This window comes from Cyprinus carpio, chromosome A21 (assembly GCF_018340385.1).
Source record: "Cyprinus carpio isolate SPL01 chromosome A21, ASM1834038v1, whole genome shotgun sequence".
Taxonomy (NCBI): Eukaryota; Metazoa; Chordata; class Actinopteri; order Cypriniformes; family Cyprinidae; genus Cyprinus; species Cyprinus carpio.
In genome coordinates this window covers 16,394,172-16,412,092 of record NC_056592.1, presented here as the reverse complement: position 1 = coordinate 16,412,092, position 17,921 = coordinate 16,394,172, and the positions used below count along the sequence as shown (strand labels likewise).

The 17,921-nt window shown below is 38.1% G+C and overlaps 1 protein-coding gene across 1 annotated transcript in view; it reads right to left on the bottom strand.

The window, feature by feature from the left end:
• taok1b (TAO kinase 1b) overlaps nt 1-17,700 on the bottom strand; it is a 48,050-nt gene extending 30,350 nt beyond the window's left edge. Inside the window, exon 1 of the mRNA XM_042711067.1 lies at nt 17,459-17,700. The gene's annotated coding sequence lies outside the window, so the exon portion shown is untranslated. The remainder of the gene's footprint in view (nt 1-17,458) is intronic.
• Between the last annotated feature and the right edge of the window lie 221 nt (nt 17,701-17,921).

The following is a 17,921-nucleotide window of genomic DNA, read 5'->3' as shown; positions in this document are numbered from 1 at the left end:
TAAAAACACAGCGCAGTTTATTTAAAAAAAAAAAAAAAAAAAAAAAAAAAAAAAAAAAGACCAGGGATCTCCAACCATGCTCCTGGAGAGCTACCATTTTGGAGTTTTGAGTTGGTACATACACACAACCAATCAAAGGTTAATTATCAAGTAGCCCTGAACACCTTGATTAGCTGGTTCAGGTGTGTTTGATTGGGGCTGGAGCTGAAATCTGCAGAACAGTAGCTCTCCGGGAGCACGGTTGGAGACCCCTGCTCTAGACCTTTCACTTTTTTCATTCTGCTGTCCTGCCTCATTTTTAAACACAAAAACATTCAGTGTGAATGGCCCTTAAGACTGGAATACACTACACAAGCTAGTTGCCAAAGTCAGAGCCAGTCTGCAGATTTTGGGTAGTCGGAGTTGACAGATTTCAGATTAAAAATCACGTAAAGTACAGTACTATGCAAAAGTCTTAGGCACATTAGTATTTTCACCCCAAAAAAGGGTTTTAAGCCAGTTATTTATATCTTTTGCTGTAGTGTGTCAGTAGGAAATATCAGTTTACATTTCCAAACATTTATTTTGCCATTAATTTTAATAATACAGGTCCTTCTCAAAAAATTAGCATATTGTGAAAAAGTTCATTATTTTCCATAATGTAATGATAAAAATTAAACTTTGATATATTTTAGATTCATTGCACACCGACTGAAATATTTTAGGTCTTTTATTGTTTTAATACTGATGATTTTGGCATACAGCTCATGAAAACCAAAAATTCTTTATTGTTTTAATAAAAATTAGCATATTTCATCCGACCAATAAAAGAAAAAGTGTTTTTTAATACAAAAAAAGTCAACCTTCAAATAATTATGTTCAGTTATGCACTCAATACTTGGTCGGGAATCCTTTTGCAGGAATGACCTTTTGGCAGAAATGACTGCTGCTCAATGGCGGCCCGTGCTTCGATTCAATTCAATTCATGGAGCCGCTTTTTACGATACAAATCATTACAAAGCAACTTTACAGAAAATTCAGCCTGTGGCACAGTGGTGCTGAGGTGTTTATAAAAAGACGAGGCCCAGGATGCTTCGATAGCGGCCTTAAGCTCATCCAGAGTGTTGGGTCTTGCGTCTCTCAACTTTCTCTTCACAATATCCCACAGATTCTCTATGGGGTTCAGGTCAGGAGAGTTTTCAGGCCAATTGAGCACAGTAATACCATGGTCAGTAAACCATTTACCAGTGGTTTTGGCACTGTGAGCAGGTGCCAGGTTGTGCTGAAAAACGAAATCTTCATCTCCATAAAGCTTTTCAGCAGATGGAAGCATGAAGTGCTCCAAAATCTCCTGATAGCTAGCTGCATTGACCCTGCCCTTGATAAAACACAGTGGACCAACACCAGCAGCTGACATGGCACCCCAGACCATCACTGACTGTGGGTACTTGACACTGGACTTCAGGCATTTTGGCATTTCCTTCTCCCCAGTCTTCCTCCAGACTCTGGCACCTTGATTTCCGAATGACATGCAAAATTTGCTTTCATCCGAAAAAAAAAGTACTTTGGACCACTGAGCAACAGTCCAGTGCTGCTTCTCTGTAGCCCAGGTCAGGCGCTTCTGCCGCTGTTTCTGGTTCAAAAGCACACGCCTGTGCACGGTGGCTCTGGATGTTTCTACTCCAGACTCAGTCCACTGCTTCCGCAGGTCCCCCAAGGTCTGGAATCGGTCCTTCTCCACAATCTTCCTCAGGGTCCGGTCACCTCTTCTCGTTGTGCAGCGTTTTTTTTGCCACACTTTTTCCTTCCCACAGAATTCCCACTGAGGTGCCTTGATACAGCACTCTGGGAACAGCCTATTCGTTCAGAAATTTCTTTCTGTGTCTACCCTCTCGCTTGAGGGTGTCAATGATGGCCTTCTGGACAGCAGTCAGGTCGGCAGTTTTACCCATGATTGCGGTTTTGAGTAATGAACCAGGCTGGGAGTTTTTAAAAGCCTTAGGAATCTTTTGCAGGTGTTTAGAGTTAATTAGTTGATTCAGATGATTAGGTTAATAGCTCGTTTAGAGAACCTTTTCATGATATGCTAATTTTTTGAGATAGGAACTTTGGGTTTTCATGAGCTGTATGCCAAAATCATCAGTATTAAAACAATAAAAGACCTGAAATATTTCAGTTGGTGTGCAATGAATATAAAATATATGAAAGTTTAATTTTTATCATTACATTATGGAAAATAATGAACTTTTTCACAATATGCTAATTTTTTGAGAAGGACCTGTAATCTAGTGAGATTTTTTAATGCACAAGCAGTCTGACAACAGTTGGTGCTCCACGTGGAGATCTGATCTCACCATCATCGAATCTGTCTGTGATTACATGAAGAAACAGATGAAACTGAGGCAAACTAAATCCTCAGTTTCATGGGTTATCTAGGGAACAAATTAATGAAATGTACCGTGGCCACAAATGAATAAGTCATAGAAAAATAGTGGTGCAACGGATCACAAAATTCATGGTTCGGATCATATTACGGATTTTGAGCCACGGATCAGATCATTTTTTGGATCAGCAAAAAAAAAAAAAAATAATAATAATTTCCTTGTAAAAGCTGATACCACAGCAAAAACTACTCGCTTAACTAATAAAGTTAGTAATAAAACAAGAACAATTACACAAATTACACAAGCATAGACGAATACAAAAAAACAAAGTTACAAATAAAAGTCAGTAACAGTAGCATTCAGGTGCAGAAATGTAATAATTAAGTTTAAAATAACATAATAGTGCTCACTGCACAAGTTAAATACAGATTAATCTTTGTTAGAGCTGCGGTATTATTTGATTAGCAGACAGAAACAGGTATTTATTGGCTGCTGTCTCTTTAAGACCAAATTGGGCCTAATACTGACATACATCTGTTTTTTTTTCTCAGCTCCGTTCATCTTTGGAACACAGTTTAAGATATTTTGGATGAAAACCTGGAGGCTTGAGACTGTCCCATAGACTCCCAAATGAATAACAGTGACAAGGTCCATAAAAGGTATGAAAGTCGTTGTCAGAATACTCCATCTGCTATCAGACGCGCAATCTGGGTTATATGAAGCATTGGGAACACTTTTTGTAAGCGAAGAAAACAAAAATAACGACCTTATTTAATTCCTTTGTCAACGGTCTCCTCTGTGTCTGTCCATATCACCGTATGCTGTGTATGCTCTTCTGTGTCATCCGCGCCACAAGGATGCGCTGTTTTATTTCAAATCAAAGCTAAATACATGTAGAAACAGCGCATCCTTGTGGCGCAGATGACACAGCAGAGCATACAGAGCATACACTGTTATTTACTTGGCAGTCTGTGGGACAGTCTCAAGCCTCCAGGTTTACATCCAAAATATCTTAAATTGTGTTCCGAAGACTAACGGAGCTTTTCCGGGTTTGGAACGAAATGGGGGTAAGTGATTAATGACAAAATTTTCATTTTGGGATGGAGTATCCCTTTAAGACATAACCTCACTCAAGACAAAACATGCAAATGGTTAAACTTAACAGTTAATCCGCGAATCACATGTGCGCCCCACCGTGCAGCATGATATGCATGGATCACGGAACACTTATAGAAACAAATTAATAAGTTATAAAGAATGTATATTATATATAATATATATAATATTTTTCTGACCATTCACAAAGGGTGTCATTTGCTTTGGAATATTGGGAGAAAGCATGAAGACATGAGAAAAGAGATGGTCTCTGTCCTGCTTGTGTCCCACAGTCCTGTCAAAGCGCAGAGCCCGATATGAAAATTATTTGGGAAAGTAATAATTAAACATGACTTTCTATTGTTTTCTACATTCATTTCTATTGTGTTCTATGTTGAAGGGCTTTGCACTGTTGAACAACGTTATGTCAATAATATGTTATTAATCACAAAATTGAAAGCATGTATTTCACTGGGCGATATAGTGTGATTATTTGTTTTTTTGCAAACGGGTTACATGGTGGGTGGGATCACGATGCCGGCTCAACATTGTGATGTCTGTCAGCCATCGGCGATGGACAATGGCATTGTCAATCGGCCCAACCCTATAGAGCAATGATTTGACTTTTCAGATCAGACCAACAAACCCCACAGGGCACAATCTTGCCTCACAAGACTGAGTAAGCCTAATTAACTGTGTTGACTTCATTGACTGATTCTGGTTTATGAAAAACTTCCTTCAGAAATATCAAACACTATCAGCCTATTCCACACAGAAAACACATAGCCTCTGAGAAAAATTGCTGAATTACTCCTTACTGATGCTCCTCTGGGACCAAACAAATACAGCTCAGCATTAATTAGGCTATGGGGAATACGATTATGCACCAGAGAATATTTTTAATGTACATTATCGATCTTCACACTTTATGTTTGCAATCTAACTTCCCACAACTGCTTACATTATAATTATAACTACTGGTTTATCTTTTTATAGATACTGTCTATAACAAACTATACTTAAGCGCTGGGTAATTTGGAGAGTTGCTTTTGAGATGAGATCTAAATGAGAAGTGAAAATTATAGTAACTAAAGAAGGTCATAAGCACTGCAGCAGCACAATATATCGTAAAAAAAAAAAAAAAAAAAAAAAAAAAAAACTCTGTGGGTTGCATGTCACGCCGGGTGGCAGAATTTTACTGCATTCAGTAAAGCTGAGCACCGCAGGCATGTATGGAAACAAATGTAGATAATATTAACTGTGGTTAACTAGCAGTCCATGCCCCTTCTTAACTAGGGTCTGGGTCTTGCATAAACAACATTTTGTTGCGCTGCAGGCCTGTATGCAACAGAAGCTCAGCATGACAGTCTGAGACACAGACTAGTAACTCCAGTGTGACACAAACAGGAACTTGGCCATGATCTCCAGTTAGTCTCTGTGGGAAATTCCTTCAACATGCTTTAAAAATGAGTGAGCTGGATCTGTTGGGCCTTAATCTCCAATAACCATTGTGATTAAAAGTTTGTATATGCCAGGTCTTAAACTCTGTGGGGAATACACACCACGATTAAATCGCCACCACATAACACGTTGTTACTTTCTCAACCACACACAGGCAGGAGAAAGCAGACATAAAGAGCATCTTTTACAAAACCTTTCGGACGATTTTCAAAACAACCAACTAGGACAGACACATTTTTCGAAGCATGTAATTTACTCCGAGGTCACGCTAGTGCCGAATGATTGCAAGCATTATGAAATTATTTTTTTTTGAGCTTATAGGAATTGCATAGATTAAACATTTCAATAACCATAAAGAGATTATCCATTATATCTAGCCTACCTTGAGTTACAGGCACAATTCAATACCAAAAGAACTGTTGACTGACAGATATCACATTTTCTGAGTGTAAATGAATGAATTTCTAAATGACACAATCAATGTTCATCTGCTTATTCCAGCAATTTTGAAAGGGAGTTTAAAAAGAGAACATTACATACATTTTCTGCTGTGCTGTTTGGAAATCAACTATAATAAAAAATAAATAATAAGGAATTTATTTTTATATGAACTATTGCTGAAACAATAAAAAATAACGCCAAAGATTCAAACAAAATGTGAAGTCAAGCAGAGAGTTCAAGTTCATTTTGTGGCATTCCTGTGTGTACCATTAACATCCAACTCACAGAGGCATTTAAACATTTCATGGTATTCCAGCTGAACTTATATATGCTTAGATTGTTTCCTTAAAGGAATAGTTTGTTATTTACTTCCCCTCATGCCATTCCAAACATCCTTCCTCATGTCATGTAGGAGAAATGCTTTAGAAACAGCTATTTCCAATCAATGACAGTTTGGTGACCATGGTCGTCAAGCTTCAAAATCAAAGTTGTGCAGTATTGTTGGTGAAGTTTTTTAGAAACAGCTATTTCCAATCAATGACAGTTTGCATCTGAATCTGATGATAAATTATTATTCATAGTTTTCTGAAGCAACACAATAGCGTTGCATGATGAAAAAAAACAAAATTCAAGTTAACATTTGTTTAGATTCAAAAAAGTGTCATTAACGAGTTTGAAAGCCATTGTCATATAATGTGGATGTTCTGCACCTTTGCACTTTTTTTGTACATATTTTTATGACCTCTGAGCATGTGGATGAACATGTATATTCTTTAAATTTTCTCCTTTTTTGTTCCACAAAAAACTATAACCATATAAACATGAGTTTGATATAACATGAGGGTAAGTACATCAGGGCTCCAAACAAAAAAAATTGGCTCCTATAAGAAAAAAACTTAGGCACCAAATTATTTCTTTAGGTGCCACAGAATAAATGTGTTTGATTAATTTTGTTATTATTATTATTATTATTATTATATTATTATTTTTACATTTTAAACATTTTAATCATACTGTCATGTGTTTATGTCTCATCTTTTCTTGCCTTTAGTAGCATTTTAATCCATCTTGTAGATGACCTGGGAACTAATGTTCACTTAAAGTGGGAACTACCCTTAATGTCGTTTCCAACTTGAATATACAGTCACACATTGTTTATTACACAGAATCTGTACTAATATATCATGGGCCATAAGCATCACTTGGCCACTGAGTGTAGGTTCTTTGTGGTGAAAGAAGTTATTCAGATTATAAAAGGTTGAGAAAGAGATGGTTCTTTAAAGAACATTTGACTGAATGGTTCTTTGTGGAACCAAAAATGGTTCTGTGAAGAACCTTTTAAGCACCTTTATTTTTAAGAGTGTTATGTCTTTCAAACTTTCAGTCTGTTTTTCTTAATAAGTAAAATGCAATTTTATAGGGAGGAGTTGAATCAACAGGTTAAGTAAGAATATTAAAATGCACCAGAGCATAAATATAGCCAAAATGCTCCTCTTTATAGTAATTTTTCTAGCTGACTGATGAGCTTATGGACACCAAATGGTTATTCTGAGGTAAATGTATATTACGCTGTAATGTTTACAAGCTTTACATATTTTCCTCAGTTTGAAACAACGAATGAGCTTTTACATGAGACATTTCAGTATGTTGTACTGTCTGTAGGCTCTCTTACAAAATAGTCTACCTTCTGATGTTAATTCATGTTCATTATGTACTATAGCAGTAAAGAGAAAGATTAAAGGGGTCATATGATGCGATTAAATGCGATTTTTTCCTTTGTTTTGGAGTGTTACAAGCTCTTGGTGCATAAAGAAGATCTGTAAAGTTGCAAAGACTAAAGTCTCAAATCCAAGTTAAGAGTCAACCACGCGCCCCTAAAACGGCTCATTCTAACACACCCCCACGTCTACGTAATGTTGTGGGAACATTTGCATAATGCCGACCAAATGTTCATGCAAAGAAAGAAGGCGTAACTTTTATTCTCGCTGTAGTATTGTTGTTGCCACCGCCGCCATGCTGTGGAGAAACTGTGTGTTTCGCTGTGAAAGCGAAATTACTTTGTTTGGTCTTCCAAAAGAGTACGATATCCACTTTGTCACACCTAGAGCTGATCCGTGCTGGTTGCTGAGGAAATACATCAACTTTGCACTGTGGATCACCAGATCGGCTTTCACCATTGATGCAGTGGAGTCCAGCCCGGTGTCATCACATGTGATTGCCGCAAGCCCTCCGGCCGCGCCATTCTCAAGCCGGCCACCGCTCACTAAAGACCACCCGCCGCCACTCACTCAAGCCGGGTTTTTTTTAATGTTTTGTCTGGTCGCTCCATCACAGTATGGTAAGGGCCGTAAAATTTCTGTCACATGCTTGAGGTATTCAGCCTCACAATACACTGGATAGCTGGCCAATCATAGCACACCTTGCTTTTGTTTTTCAAGTGAGATTTGTTTTGTATAGATGGGTTTGTTTAAGGCAGGGCATAGAGGAGAAACAATAATGTAAAGTGTGTGGAAAATAATGTGTTCTTTGAACCTTAAACCACATAAACACATTTCATTACACCAAATACACAAAATAATGTTCTTTTTAGCAACATCATATGGCCCCTTTAAATGGGTTCACTTGCCGCTTGAACTAAGGCGTTAGAGCGACCGCGCCTGCCGCATTAAAAAGCACCAAAAACAAAACTGTATTTAGCCTATTGTTTGTATTTCCTTATGAATTTTGAATAATTTTAAAGCTGATACTGTGTTTAATAAAAAGTAACAAAGCACAAAGCTTTTGGCAATTACATGGATGGCAAGTGCGCTTCAAATAATGAAGTTCACACATTTACAGAACACAGAATAGATAGAGCTGTGCGATATATCGCATGCGATTGTCACGCACATTTCGTCAGTAAAGCCGGTTCCCTGATTAGCGGTAAATCGCCATCACCTGCTTTCAGATGGAGCGGCATTTACTAGACAGAGTTGTAGTTCACTGACAAGCTACACTATTCGCTTGTTAAGTCTGACATCACATAGCTCCGCTTCCATGTCCAAACGCTCTATCAGATACCACAAGAAAACAACAAAAGGTGCTAATATAAACTCACAATGTGATATAATACTAGCGAAAAAGTTATAATCCTAACCTTTAACTCCATACCGAAGTCCCAGATAGCCAGACAATGAAAATAAAAAAAAATAATAAATAAATATAAAATTGCTTTGTGTTTGGGACGCTGTGAGCACGGAGACTGTAGTGTACACCGTAAGTTTGAAAGCGTTTAGCTTAAATGATTAACATGAATAAACAGTGCTCATAAACGACTGCTGTGGTAGTATTCTCAAGTGAAGCGAGTTGATGCTTGGACCCGGAAACAGCACTTCTTACGTCATCACTTAACAACTGAATATCGTGTTCATTATCGAAGGCGATTCATCTGCGATAATGAACGCGATATTGCATAGCACGTCAGTGATATATGGCTCTGTCTATTAAATGCCACTCCATTTGAAAGCAGGTGATGGCGATTTTGCGGTAATCACAGAACCAGATTTACTGCCTAGATGCGCATGATCATATCGTTCAATATATTGCCCAGCCCTAAACAGAGACCTAAGATCTTAAGAAGAAGCCATATTTTTAATGATTAAAAAAGAGAATTGTTAACGATATTGCCAGTATCCACACAGCTGAGAGCTTTACCTGTTTAAGTTTGTTCAAGTTGTGCACGAAATAGACACTTTTTATAGCATTTTTACTCGCACGTCTCTATAATTTCGATCTTTCTCGCGCTGCACAACTGAGCTGTGTTAAGCAGGTGTGCGACAATGCTGCTGTGCTACAGAGATAAGGACTGTTTGAAACTCTTTTTTTTCCACTAAAACATCAATGTGCATTGTCTCAGTTTAATAGTCGAACATAACAAAAGATGTGATCACAAAACAATCAGGAAAAAAAGCATTACATGCAAATTTTTAAGTTATAACATGTAAATACATAGGCCTAGTCGCCAGTGGCACCCTCAGCAAAAACTTTACTCGCAATTTAATATTTATGGTCGCAGTTTGGAGCCACGTACATATGAATATATTATTGGTGATTTCATTAAAAGTCACATTAAGGGGGTCATATGATGTTGCTAAAAAGAACATTATTTTGTGGATTTGTTGTAATGACATGTGGTTTAAGGTTCCAAAAAAACACATTTTCCACATACTATACATTTTCTCCTCTATGCCCTGCCTTTCTGAAACGTGTTGATTTTTACAAAGCTCATCGGTCTGAAAAGTGAGGTGTGCTCTGATTGGCCAGCTGTCCAGTGCGATGTGATTGGCCGAATACCTCAAGCATGTGACGGAAATGTTACGCCCCTCACCATACTGTGATGCCATCTCCCGTCACGACTCGACAAAACCAATAAAACCCATTACAAATGAAGCATTTGTTGCATCACGTGGGGACATAATTACTGATTATAATGACTTATACTGTCTTTTTACGCATCGCATTGCATTGGAATCATCAGTGGAAAATTCTTTAAATATAAAAAAAAAAATGTACTTACAGTCTGTGAGTCAGAGCAGCCAGCAGATCAGGAAACAGCCCTCCATAAAATGCATTGCACACATCTGAATATTTGGGTCGAACTGTTCTGGAACAGTGTTGTAAATACAACTTAACCACTGATTTCTAGTCGTGTACTCTTTTAGAAGGCCAAACAAAGTAGTTTTTCACTTAGAACACTGCATTTCACCCCAAGCTTGATGGGCCACAACTTTTTTACGCCCCTCGTGCCGGGCTTTGGGCCAATTTTCACGTCATAGTTCAGATGCGGGCCAGGCCTCTGGCCTGTTTTAGGCTTCTCCTTGTTTTTATATTTTAGACATCCATCAATTAGTGATGAAAAAAAAACTGCCGTGCTGGTGGAAACAACACGAGACCATTCTCCCGCGACTGTCAAGAGCGACTCGACTGTGTTTATTGTCCCACCAGCAGCAGTATGGTGCGTGCAGTCAGTGCAGCTGAACAGTTCTGCATTCAAATACACGCCATAGGCTTAAGCTTGCCGAAAAGCACTGGCTAAAGTAATTACCATAAATGTGACAGGGGGAAATAGTAAGGAGATATTTGAATTATTTACTAATAAACTAGTATTTTCTGAGTCTGTGTCGCAAGGATGACGTTTCCAATCCCACTCGCCACCTCTTCATTAGACGCGCCTTTAGAGAGAAGTGCATCTTTACGGATTATGATTATAATGAAAGTAGTGTTGTTGAAAGACCCGGTACTTCGGTACCAAGTCGGTACTAAAAAAATGAAAATGTCACGGTACCAGGTTTCTTTAAGTACCGGTGGTACCGAGTACCCGGTCAACCCAGTTCTTGACGCATACAGCGCTATGATTTCCACGAAGCAGAAAACACAGACGGAATCTAAAAATCCAGTCATGAAAATGAAACTTACATTTATAATGAATATAATCAAATCAAATCTCCATATGGACCAGTATCTGTAAATATTAAGCCACAAAAGTTGGTTGAAATAGGAACCCTACATGATCTGCGCGTCTCTGTGTGAATGAATGAATGGTTTTGTTTACTACATAGACTGAAGCGCGTGACGCTTGCAGTAATTTCAGCATCTGCCGTCTCAATGAGGAAATAAATACATAAACAACATCACCAGAACTGTTCTGAGTCCCTTCACAAGCATTTAACCGTTTCATTTGAGTAAAACCAGTGTCAATTTAAAGGTATTCACGGCAACCCAGGGTTTCCCACACATTGATTACAATAGCAAAACTGACCGCCACAAATAGATTTTCCAAAAGGCTTTGACTTCATTGAATAAACATGAGTACTGCACGTTTCAAAATCAAAAACCGATGCGGGTGTTTTTATGTCACTGTATTTCAGAAGGAAACCGACTGTATTTAGAAAATTTTCGATTTCATTTTCATTTCATTTTGCGTGTAATGCTTGATAAGGCAGCGTTTGTGAGCTCAGCGCTGCTTTGCAGCCGTCACCGGAGAATCCTGTATCTCTCCCACTCTTAAAGCGTCTCCTGCTGGCAGAAAATGAATTTGGGTATATATGTATATATGGGGGCGCGGGAGTGCCGCCACAAATAGAGTGTAAGGAACCTGTCAAAATAAAAGTTCATTTTTACATAAAGGTATTCTGCTAGAAATATTACTATTATTTAGTAGAATGTATGTGATACTGCTACTACTGTTGAAAAAATTCATAAAACTTCATTTTTTTAAAGAAATAAATCACACAATACTTCTTCCATGTTTTAATTTTAATAGCAAATCCCCTTTATTTAACAAAAAATAAAATGTTTAAATTTCATTAATTAAAAGACAAATTAAATTTGGGTGAAACTTGTTTACTGTTTTTCATAATTATATTACTTGTAGAAAAACTTTAAACTTTAAATTGTAAATAAGTATAAAGAATGGCATTGGTTTTATTTTTAATGATAAAAAGTGTTTTTTTTTTTTAATTAGCATATTTTTGTGTTCTGCTTTGGTACCGAAATTGGTACCGAGAAATGTGGATTTTCACTGGTATCGGTACCGAAAACTGAAATTTTGGTACCGTGACAACACTAAATGAAAGAGTTTTTGTTTGAAATGTTTTATTTAGTTATCATTTAAATCGGACTATAGATATATTTATCATGTCTGTGAGGCACGTTTTCGCTGAGTTTCGGTTCATTTTTATACTTCTGTTAAAGTCGAGATGGCACAAAGCGCATCATGTTTGTTTTCTTTATTTTATAAAAGCACAATGTTTTGTTGACATTGTGAGTGCACAAATAAAAGTAGATCCTTTGCAGTTACAAATGATTACTCTTACCTTTATAAGCAAAAATGACGGCATATCCACTGAAAAAAATGCAAGTGATCACGCTGGCACCTCCATGTCCTGCAAAGTGTCTCTGCACAAACTATTAGATGTAGCGCAAATTTATCTAGGTTTAACGTTTAAATATGCTTGAACTGTTTTATATCTATAGATTTTATCTTAGATTTGAGAAGGCTAAATTGTACATAGGCTCACTGTCTGCCACTGGCCGCTTGGTCGTTCCTTAAAAAAAACTAAAACTTATATTTAACAAACAAAAAATGATCCGAATTTCTAAATTAATTTTAAAAAACTAAACAAAATATAATCACTTTGCTATTACATGCAAAACTGAGCTATTTTAATAGCTGAAACAGTAGTATAAGCTGTTTAGGGAGAAGGGGGGAAAAAGACGGGCATCTCGGGCCAGGGCCTAAATTTGAGGCCTGTGCAGGGCTCTAGTTTCACTTTCACAACGAAACAGCGTCACACACGGCGGGCTAGAGTGAGAACGGCACGGCTGACAGATTCAACGAAGGAGCTTGTGGTGACCACATTTGACTACCCTGGGCTGGATTCTGCTTAGTCCACGGTGAAAGCTGATCCGGCGATCCACAGCGAGAAGTTGATGCATTTCCTCAGCGATCAGCACGAATCAGCTCTAGGCATAACAAAGTGAATATCGTCTTTTGGAAGGCCAAACAAAGTAGTTCCGCTTTCACAATGAAACACACAGCATCTCCACAACATGGAGGCGTGGCAACAACAATACTACAGTGAGAATAAAAGTTTTCCTTCTTTCTTTGCATGAACATTTGCAAATCTTCCCACATCGTGACATTGACATGTGGGGGCATGTTAGAATGAGCTGTTTTGGGGGGTGTGGTTGACTCTTAAATTTTATATAGAATATCTCTTTGGATTTGAGACTTTAGTCTTTGCAACTTTACAGATCATCTTTATGCACCAAGAGCTTGTAACACTCCAAAGAGAAAGGAAAAATTTAAATCGCATCATATGACCCCTTTAACCAATTTTGATAGACAAACAATCCTTTCCTCAAAATCCTTTCGTCGTTTATTGAATAAAAAGATTTTCTCTGGTGGTAACGTCACAATGAAGCTGTTTTCAAGAGTCAAAACGATACCAGACAACACCAGACGTGTTCTTTCCAGCTTGTCTGTGCAAAAAAGCATGACTGTCCTTCACTGGAAGCCTCCTGTATTGATCAAGATCTCTGCTGTTAAAACTGTTTACATGACAGAAGGTTCCTCCTTCCTGGTGCAGGTTTCCAGTTTGATTCTCTTAAAGGTGACATTCTCACACACTAATCAAGTTCCCACCTGCTAGACAAATGGTTGGTTGGGGTTTTAATGCCATACCAGCTTCCTTGGCTATTTTCATGGTGTTTTCATGCTGTGATTGTTAAGAAGAAATGACTTAATAGAAAAATCTTAATAGGATTTGTTAAGTTTGTTTAAAATATTAGTAGGGTTTGTTATGTTGTAAAAATATCCAAAAATGACCTACACACATCAAAAGAATGAGAAGAAATAAGGGCGATGATGTCATTAAAAAATGTCAAGTTATAGTGCTGCAGAGATATCAACCTTAATTAGCATTAGCATTACTAGCCACGGCCCGACAGGTGTTGTAATACCAGTTTCGGCCATGGGAGGCGGTATGCGGGCAACATAACCACCAGCCAACCTGCAATACACGAATAACTCGCACGGCTTGTGGGCGTACTTGAAGCTGATGTCAAGCAACCGCGCTCGGAATCACAAATCAAATCCGATAAGAAAAGGAGCCGAAACAGAGTAAACATCGGCACTGCTTTCCATCGCTGGAGACAACTGATGGACTTGAAAGAAATGAGCTTCGACTCCGAACTTGCAACATTTCTTTTGGATTGGTAAGTAAGATGCTGTTAGTATTTTCGCTAAAAGTTTGTTTTATATGTTTGCGAATTTTTTTCGGGAAGTTATAACATAGAAATGTATCGAAGGCTGTTCGATAAACGTGCTAATGTTAACGATGGCTAACCGTAGCTTTTTGATAGTTAGCTAGCTATAACTTACCCACAGATCCGATCCGGTTTTCACACTGTTATCTACCAAAGCCCGTCTCTACCAAGCTGATGCTAAAATGTAACATTACCTAAGAAGCTTGAAATGTCTTCGATGATAATGAACCCGAGAGAGAGAGAGAGAGAGAGCGCGCCCCGGCCGCGCGCGCACTCACTCACTATATTCAGAGCGGTCAAGTTTTTGAAAGCGTGTGAAAACAGTCAATTGCGTGTGTCTCACGGTGAATGCTTGAGAGTTGGCAGCTCTGGTTACGTTGGTTGGTGCTAGCTTGGTCAAAATCAGCTGTCTGATGTTGACCAATGATGTTGACAGAATGCTGTCTGTCAAATTAATTTAATTCAAATAATGTTATATACAATTCAAAATGTAATATGAACAAAACGAATGTGAACATATTCACTGGTAAAGGTGAAGGGGAGTAGCTTGAAGATGTCATGTTTCAAAATCACTTGACATCACCCAACGTTCCTCTGGAGGCAAAACGTAGGCTTCGGCTATGGCTCTAGGGTTGTTGTGAAGGTAGGGGCGGAGCATAGAGACTATGCCGTTTCTCGTTTGTTTACTCTAGAGTAGACCAATTCACTTTATTGAGGTTGTTACTGCCCCCATCTGGTATGGAATGTGGAGTATGACTTGATTTTTTTGCCAGACATTACACATGGCTCCTTTAAGATAAAAACTCAAAAAAGGAAAGTGTAAGCTGGCTAATATAATTAGACCAGCACAATTCAATAAAAAAAAATGTTGATGCTGGATTCTATTATGAAGAGCATATCAATGGATAAATCTTCTTTCGATCCCAAAAACATCTGTGTCATATACACAGTGTTTAATGGATAATCTAATCCCAGCAATCATTGGTGACTTCTGCATTAGGTACGGTTAATTTTACACAGTTTGTTGTTGGTAAACAACAAACTCATTGCTGATGACTAGTTTTAAGATCTGAGGCTAGATAAATGCATTTGTTAATAAAACAACCCACCCATAGCATTTCAGAATAGCCTGTGTGAGGTTGTTTTAAACATGCTGTGCATGCCATTTAAGAACGTTTATGTACATTCAACACAAAAAGGTTAGATACAGTAAATCGAATCACAGTAAGATCATTATCTCTCATAAATGACTGTCATGCTCCCAGTTCCATTAGTTCTGTGTACAAAAGCAGTTCTGCAAACATAGGCTGATATAGGCTAGCATTATGTAGACTTGACATGATGTAAAATATTTGCGGCTCTGAGTGACTATTAATCTAGGAAATATTAGCCAAGGCAGGGTGATAAATAACTGAAAATGAGTCTACTCAACACACTGCAAGTATCAGAGTAACTGTCACAATATTTTTTTGGGTGAGGTATAGCTTTGAATGATAAACATAATACAATACTGAAAAAGGAGCCATTACAGACATCATCAACATTTAGAACTTGCAATCAAGGCAAATGAAAAAAGAGAACTGATGAACAGGGGTTCAAACAAAAAGTGATTTATAATGAATGATCTAGAGAAGAAATTGCTGTTGCCTGCTCATGCCTAGATTGGCTGGTAGCCTACAGCAATGCAGCCCATTAAAATATTATTGAATATATCATTATTAATCATTATAGTTTATCTTACAGTAGGTTGAAAATGTGTGCCTGAAAGCCTAAATCGATTACATTTATCAATAATTGACGATCACTGTATATCACTATACAATATAATAATAGCAGGATGCAGTTCATATGCATATGCGATTTAACTTGGGATATAAAGTATAAAACATGTAAAAAACGGCTCCCAAAATGAAGGTGTAAAATTACACCAAAATGAATCACACCCCTTTGTCATTACACCACAAAGGTAAACAACAGAGGAATACAGTAAATTTTAGGCACACAAAATGTGCCCCCAAAATATTTAGTCATCACATCATTGGAAAAAAAAAACAACATCTAGGCATTCAATTCACAGCTTAAGCAATTGGAGTATGTATATTAGAAAGGCTTGCAACCAGATAGAAAAACAAGCACATGTGCCCTTTGTTAAAAGATACAACTACAAAACAATTATCTATCATTCAGTCAGTATAGCATATAGATCTGAAGACATTCTAACATGCAAACGGTTGCCAAACTCCATACAAGCATGCACGTATGCACACCAATAGATCCACATTGACAAAGAATGGGAAGAGCAGCGCAGTCTCAATAGTCGATCAATATTCAGGCTGAGCTTCTTTCAGCTATGAGACGATGCTGTTTGAAAGTGATCTATTAAATAGCGATAACTAAGGTAATAAATGAACTGTATTGTTCCTAGGCCGGGTGACTATCATGAATGATGCTTTAAATAGGTATGGAGAAGAGTACAAGGGCTGCTGGCCAGTCCAGTGTGTGTTACGCAATGTAAACACTCTGAGATGAGGAATGCGGCGCGCGTCACTGAATGCAGCTCACAACAAGGGAATACCCAGCTCTATAAACCAAGGCTTTAATCGGCTGATTACTTGTCATAACAGAGCTGTGGATAGTTAATTTATATAATGAGGAAGGTAACAATTACTAGGCCGTAAAATTCTTGTTTTTGTTTAGTTATCAAAGCTTGCTGTTGAAAACAGTGCAGTGAAACTGGGAGGGAGTGTCATTGCGATAATATGCGATACTGGACGTTGTCGTAAAAACAATGTGGTTAGTTGATATTTAAATTTTATAGTTTTCTTTCACCTCTTGGTTTAATAATTCAAAGAAGGGAAAAACTTTGCCAAGTTTAAACATTTTATTAGTTATATAAACACTTGCAGTCCCTTCGACTCTCAATGTCACAGTAAATGTACCAATATAAACCAACCAACATCACCCTAAACCAAGTTTGTCAATTACACATGCTGGCACAAACAAAATAACGCTTAACGTTACCTACCAAGCAGCAGAAGTCTTAAACATTAGTGACAACTATTCGAGAACGTTTTAAGTATGTAGTCTGTCTGTTTTACACGATTAAGAACCGCCAAAGGTTGTAGACCAAACCCAAGCAATATTAGCCACATATTGGCGGAGCAGTTAGTGGAATGATAGCCAACTTCCTACGACGACAAAATAATGGCACAACCGCAGCGAGACATCGGTAAGGTCCTGACAAGAACAGATAAACGGCTCGTTTGAGGGTGTAACTTAGTTGAACTCACCAGTCCACCAGGCCAGGTTTGAGCGGACTCCAGAAGAAAACCTCAGCGTGCTATTGTGGCTAACTTAGCCCACACCAGTTAACGTTAGTGAGAATCCAGGAAAAATGTGTAAACAAAATCACTTCTTGTTTATTCCTTTGGACAATCGGTAGCTCGTATATTGGAGAAAACGAGGCGGTGTATTTACAGTATCCAGGCCGTCCGAGCTGACAGTGATGAAGGGGATGACTCACAGGAAATATGACAGTGTTGAGGTTTGTTTAGTTTACAGCTAACGTTAACTCTCCACTCCCAGTCAGTCAGTCAATTCCAAAAAATGGCGTCGGGTAGTTTTCACCTCCTTCACTTCGTTGAAAACACGGGAGAACTTTTGTAGGTAACGTTAACGTTAGCTCTCTAAACTACACCACGGGCGCTGTCCGCAACCACCCGAGATATGACAGCCCTTCAGTGTCTCCTCGGC